Consider the following 7,707-nt stretch of genomic DNA (forward strand, 5'->3'; position numbering starts at 1 on the left):
TCGAAAAACCTTCTTGTGTCATTCAACATGATAAACAATTACATTCCCAAACATTTGGTGCTAAGTTGCATGGAAATCTCAACGACGTCATTGGGAACCTCACCCAAGTGTGGGATTTTGATGCCATTTCTGTAGAGAAAAAAAAACTATAATGTGAAATATGAAATATGAAATATGAAAATTATGAAAGTCACGGGAAGTATTTAATATAATATTTAAATTATAAAAATAAATATATTATATTAGTAATTCAAATAATCTATTATATTAATAATAATATTTTATATTTAATAAGTTAAACAAGGTTGGAAGTTAATAATAACTAGGGAATATTCCCGCTTTGCGGGATTGTACATGCCAAAAAAATGCACAAAACTGAAACATTATCTTGTTTTTACCCGTTTTTCGGATGAAACAAATTATACTAGTTTGAAGTTCATCAAAATTCCAGCAGGTGAAAAGAAAGGTGTGTAACACGTGAACATGTTCCAAACCTAAGGTTAAATCTGGAATGTTTTGTGGTTGTGTTTGATTAATATACAAATCTTATCTAAATGGATGGCAAACGCAAAGCAGCATAATCACCAAGCATTCACACAACTTTCTCATCGATTTCCATACTCGTATCTTTAATAACCGTCATGATAGGAACCTAAAAGAAAATTCAAACAATTGCTTAGTTTTTCAAGTAAAATGATAGTGAAATTATATAAATATTTTGTTCTAATAAAATCATAGTGCAATGTTATATTTGGTTATTATGTGATAACAAATAATCGTAATCAAATATTTGAATATCATCTACACAATTGAAAGGATAATCCAACAAAATATACAAATTTTAATAAACTTTTATTATGCTAAATTTTGTATTTTTGTACACATTTACGTATACTAAAAAAAAGTTAAATGAAAATTCATTCCCTTCTTATCGGCCAATACAATATGATTATTGAATGTAATAACTCATTAAATTAACTTGTCCATTCCATTCAGTCGTCATTCCATTACATCCATCAAATCAAACCCCTAAAAGGAAATTCTTGTAAACCACTATATCGGAAAAGAGTAAACTGAAAAAATTAAATTAAAAGGGTAAGATGAGAATTTTGCTTACCAATTGTAAAGATCTGAAACTTTTTGCAAAGTTATGGTTTCAATGTCAAGGAATGAGATCCCCTTTCCGTTACAATTCAAACAAATTGCCAAAAAAATCATCTAAAAGAGTAATTACAACTAAAACTGTAAAAAAATCATGCATAAATTATGAATAATATCATTAGAAACCCCAAAAAAATAACAATTAGTAAACAAAATAACCTTATATGTTATGAAAGCTGGCTCACTGGAATCAACAATTCCACAACGCTATCATTGTAATTAGAAACAAACATAAAAACTATCCAAAAGCATTGCCTTTTAGTTGCCTCAAACGAATAAATATTTAATTTTGAAATAGGCTTCAGATCTTCAAAAGGAATTAATACTCTTGCATTTGCACTTGTACCAGCAGTTATAGTGAAAGTATATTATTGTCCTTTTTACAAATACCTGAATCGGGACATTTGTCAGTTTGATGACGATGCCGAGTCTTCCAATTTTGGAATCCATTGCCACCTATGACTTGTTCTTCCAGTGTTTGATATTTGATTCATTTGTGAAAATAACCTGCAAAAACTAATGATATAAAACAACGTATTAGTCTTTTAGAAAATTGAAAAATATAATAAAATTGTAGAGTATATGTAGCGAGTAGAAGTAACATGAGATTATTTGAGAATTTGATGTGTTGTAGGGTATGAGGTGAAGAAAGTAAATGGATACCTCAATTTCCATGGCAGGAGGTTCCTCAGATTTAGTATTCATCACCTGGATTGAAGGGAACAAATATTATTTGATCATAATGTAAGTTATTAATCTCAATTAGGAATTTAGATGTAAAAATAAGGCTAAATGATTCAAGAAATAAGAGGGTGTACTTCATTTTATTTTCTAATAATGGTCTGTTGAACATAATTAGCAATAACTGAGCCTGTAAAACCATTCCGAACAAACATTGTCACTAACAATAACAATGAAGGTTAGTTTGGTTGAAAATTTTCAAGTTGTGGAAACTCAAACGCCTATCTGTTGCTTGATATTTCATATATACCTAATAATTCCAAAAGGCCTTAATAATTATGGTTTTTTCCCAAAGAACGATGATCCCCAAATCACAACATCAGCCAACTTCCCTACCTGCAAACAACAATTTCAGTTACATTAAACACAATGCAAATGTTAGTTTAATTTATCAAACGAAAAATAAAACTTATTTTTTTACACACCTCAACCGACCCAACATAGTCGGATACCCGTTAGGCATGACCTACTATTCAATTAATCCCAAAAATATAAAAGAAGCGGGTTAATTAATCCCAATACAAAAATCAAGAAAGAACGACAACATTATTCAAGTCTCCGCTGCCTTTCGGGAGGAAGATGCTAGCTTCAATGGGTTTCAGATAACCTTAGAGTCAAAAACCCACATAGAACAACCACCACCTACAAATCGCACAATCTGTATCTATAAATATCCAAAATTGACAGTCAAATTAGGGCATGCAATCTTCAAAGGAATCTAGATAACTGAAGTCGATGCAATTTATTGAGAGATGAATATCTCTTTGATGGGAAATCGAGGGTTGAAGGCGGTTGAAGTGACTGATCAGATGAGCAGATGCATATACAAAAGAGGCCTAATGTATTGATGAACATACCTTCGGAACCGATTTGAGCAAACATATGTTAAAAGAGATTTAACGATTGTTGATTTGCCTACATAGGGATTCGATTCGGTGGAGGACACCGTCCTAAAAATGATTAGGTGATAGCTTCAGAGGATTAGGCGATATCATCAAAATAAACAAAGAGATACAGTTATAGGCGATGTTTTTGGATATATATATATATATATATATATACTGGATGGATAAGCGGTGGAGTAATAAGAAGGAAGTTTTCAGTCGTTGCCGGTGATGTAGAGGGCGATGGTGGTTTTTTTTTTTTTTTTTTTTTTGAGATACAGGATCGATTGTAACCTAGGAAGAAAATGAAAGTGGTGGAAGAAATCGTATCTGATTGGGAATGGGAGGCGGTGAGGAAGAGCGGTGAATAAAACATGGAAAATAAGAAGCTACATAAATATGAACATCACACATAACAAGCACCGACCCATGATCTGTCAATTAAGTATTATATATTATAAATTCACAAACTACACAAAAAGAGAGAGAAAATAACAAAAAAAAAAAATTCAGCCAATCATAGAGAAGTACTGTTGCCTAAGGAGTTCAAAAATAATATATCTCATCTCCTATTCTAATAAATGAATAATTTTTTGTTCCGTGGCACTCAATTAGACCTCTTATTTAATATTCTGTCACTTGTCACTCTTTTGATTCTCCTAATTAATATTTGCAAAATATCATTATATTTTTTCTTTATTTAAATATATGACAAGTCTTCTACACATAAATACATATCATATAAGATTCAATTCAAATTTAAACACTTGTTTATTTGAGTCAAAGATTATAATGTTACATAACTAAATAAAATATATATCTTAAATAATAATTTATTTAAAATAATTGATTAATAGTTATGATTTTTTTATAAAAATATAATTAATTTTATAACTGTGGTTCACACGGGTTATAAGCTAGTTGTATAATAAACACACACACAGATATATATATATATATATATATATATATATATATATATATATATATATATATATATATATATATATATATATATATATATATATATTTGGAAGGGTTATATGGAAAAAAAAAACGCTAAAAATCATAAGATGCATAAAAAATTACATAAACGTCACAAATCTTTTTTTTATTTATTTTTAAAACCGCAACTTTTTTTATAAATTCGTTGAAAAAAATTAAAAAATAAACTATTTATTTATTTATTTTGGCTTTTTTCAAAAAAAATCAGCAAATTTATATAAAAAGGTACGGTTTTAAAGAATATAAAGTCAAAAAATATATATATTTGAGATCTCTAAATATTTTTTTATGTATTTTATGATTTTTAGGGTTTTTGTTTTTCATAAAACACACACACACACACACACACACACACACACATATATATATATATATATATATATATATATATATATATATATATATATATATATATATATATATATATATATATATATATATATATATATATATATAAAATTAGGTTCATTTAATACCACTATATTTTTTGAGATATGTGGATGCTATTCTAGCCACTAATTTTGAAAATAAAAATATAATCTTGAAATGAAAGATAATTGAAATTTTTCGAAAAAAATTTCAAAAATACTATTTTCGTCATTTAAATTTTTCAAAAAATATAAAAAAATAAAATTAAGTAAATATATAAAATAAAAATTAAAGTTTTTTTTAAATATCTATCAAATATTCTAATAGAATATTCTATTATAAAAATTAAAACAAAATTTTTAGAGTATTTACATATTCGATTAGGATTTTAAACTACAAATATTCAAATAATTCTATTAGAATATTATAATATTCTAAAGTTTTAACAATTTTAATAGAATATTAGAATATTTTAATATATCTAACAATTCTAGCGAAACATTAAATATTGTAACATTTTAAAAATTACATTTGAATATATATATAATATAATATTATTTTGGTATATTTAAAAAAATGTAATTTTTATTTTATTTGTTTATTTATTATTTATTTAGGTAAATAAAACGACGAAAATAATAATTTACAAAGAAGTAGAAGAATTTTCGGATTTTTCCTTTAATTTTGCATTTTAGATTTTTTTTTTTAACTTTTTGATCTCTAAGATTAGTAGCTAGGATCGTATCCTCATGTCTTACAAAATTAAAATGGTTTCAAATAAACATATATATATATATATATATATATATATATATATATATATATATATATATATATATATATATATAGGGTTAGGCTGTATTGTTTTTAGTAGTTATTATGTGTCAAAATGCACAGATCTGGACCACCGGATGGAATAGAATCAAATGTTATGATCTGAGGGTCTATGATATTAGAACAGGATAACATGTATCATATAATCACACTAATTTCAGCATAAGGGCATTTTAGTCAATTAACCTATTTTAAAAAAGGAAATTTTCGGATTTTTAGGGATAATTAATTCTTTTATTTTAAAAAATCTGAATATTTTAAATTAATTCAAATTTAAAAATCTTATTTTATTCTGTCAGAATGATAGAATGTCAACCATACACTTGTAAATATATTTTTCGATTTTATTCTATCAGAATGATAGAATGTCAACCATGAACTAGTAAGTATATTTTCGATTTTCTTCTGTCAGAATGACAGAATGCCAATAATAAACTACTAAATACATTCTGAAAGAATACACAAAATCGATTCTTGAACTAATAATATACCAAATAATTACATTGCATGATTGTGATTCATTGAATAATAACAACATTTTGAAAAAATAACAAGTGTAATTCCTAAAAAAAATAACAACATTCTTAATTACATTGTATGAGTGTGATCATTCTTTAATTCATTCTTCAAATCTTTCCCATCAGGTCTTCAAGCCATTTCTATCACAAATTTATTGAAAAATATTTTGTAGTGATACACTTGTAACAACTGCACATTAAACATATAAAAAATAAACTACAATTCTATCAGAATACAACAATCAATATTCTTACAAAATAAACTATTCTTGCAGAATGGTTTTTGAATATTCTATCAGAATCTCTATTTTACACCTATTTATTGTTATTTACATTCTAAATCCAAACTGATGACATTCATACTAACATGAAAACAAGCCTTGAGCAAGCTATATTTACAGACTTCAAAAACATATTACAACCTTTTTCTCCAATGGAGAAAAAAAAACACCCCTACATGGCGTGTTTATTAACATGTTATTCACAAATATCATACAAATCAATCATATGCTAATCCATTCACAACATTCTATGTAGAAAAAGAATCAATGAATAATAAAAAATACTTACATGTGCATCTGTAGATCATCTTTCATATTTGGGGTAATTCTTCTTTTTCCTAGAGGATGATTTAGTATTAATTATCAATCATGGAGTTAAGAGATTAGATTGTTGTTTGAGTAAGATGAAGTGCAATTAACCTTTTTCTGAGCTTCGGAAACCATGAAAGATGAAATATCACTAGCTAAAACAATGGCGCCTTCTTTGGCCAAGGGAATAGAGAGCAATCCAGTGTTACACCCTGCATTGCAAACAGTAATGCCTCGTAGCGAACCTTCATCTGTCAACATTTTCATCACATTTTCCACCGTCTTCACGTGTCCAATTCTTATATCCAATTGAACCTTATTCACATCATCGATGTCTCCATATATCTTATTCCACCTCTGAAACCTGTCATTAGTGAAATACTCCCTCACGACTTCCATATCACCACCGCCAAACTCCTTCGCCTGCAACTGCTAATCCTTCTCGGGGTCTGCGAGTGAAATTGTCACACCCCAAAACCGGAATGGCCGAAACGTTCTGGGGTGGAGGACGTCATGTATAGTATCACAAAAAGGCATAATAGTAAACAAGCAAACAACATCATCCATTGCATCAATAATATACTTTAGTACAAATGTGTTTTGTATAGTTAATAAGACACCAAAACTATGAATCAAAATAAAAGATGAGTCTTGAATATTCTCCATCTTCTCAAAAGCTGGCATCAGTACCTGTCTACTGATGACTTGAGAATACAAGTTATTTTGAAAGAGTTTATCAGCTTTAAAGATGGTGAGTTCATAAGCATTTTAGTGTCATTGTTTGTATAAAAATGTTTGTAACAGTGTAATGTAAGTGTTTTGTAAATGTTTGTAAATGCTTGTACTTCCTAGAAAATTCTATATTATCTACTGAAATGTAGTCTTTTGCCAAGACCCAACTAATTGTATGTTTGTTCTTTGTAAATGTATGAGTTTTTCCAAGTGAAACTATCATTATAAAATATAGTTGATGTTGTCATTTATGTGAAAAAGTCACAAAGTAAATGCAGTAGGGGAAAAGAATGTTTTATCTCAATAGTGACACTATTGGTTATAAAGTAATGAAATAAAGACTCCAGGTCGTATTAAATGAGCTACACACCTCGGAGAGTCTTATTGCGTTTAATTCATAGTTGGTTAATTAAACGTGTAGATGTGAACTCGTTTGTAACCATAATGATTGACTGCTGAATAACGGATGACCTTCCCGAGTCATAAAATAGTAAGGTGACATTTTCTCACCCCTTTGCCTTATCAGCTGGGACTGTAGCTAGCAGTCGGGGTGTAGGAGTGTCTCTCCCATATAGATCTATACATACGATGCCCGCTCTCCCTCTAGGAGACTCTGGTTACAATATGATGCAACAATGTCTTGTTGTATCCGAAATTAGTATGTCACATTCTAGTTATCATATTCTATTATTTGTATATTATGATCTCATGTATAGTATCGTGTAAGTTTCCTTAGTCTCTCTTCATAGTATGTTCTATTGTATATGAATAGTGTGTATTGACTCATGTATGAACTGACTCTTTGTATGTTTCATTGTTCTAGAAATAGTGAGTAGTATACCTTTAAACTATACCTATTATAATTTATTAATA

At 28.1% G+C, this 7,707-nt stretch overlaps 1 pseudogene; it reads right to left on the reverse strand.

Annotated features, from left to right (window-relative positions):
• Window positions 1–2,178: 2,178 nt before the first annotated feature.
• Window positions 2,179–6,501, reverse strand: LOC145040283 (magnesium protoporphyrin IX methyltransferase, chloroplastic pseudogene; annotated as a pseudogene).
• Window positions 6,502–7,707: the final 1,206 nt, after the last annotated feature.

The sequence above is a fragment of the Lactuca saligna genome, chromosome 4 (genome assembly GCF_052625555.1).
Source record: "Lactuca saligna cultivar CGN05327 chromosome 4, ASM5262555v1, whole genome shotgun sequence".
In the NCBI taxonomy this organism is placed as follows: domain Eukaryota; kingdom Viridiplantae; phylum Streptophyta; class Magnoliopsida; order Asterales; family Asteraceae; genus Lactuca; species Lactuca saligna.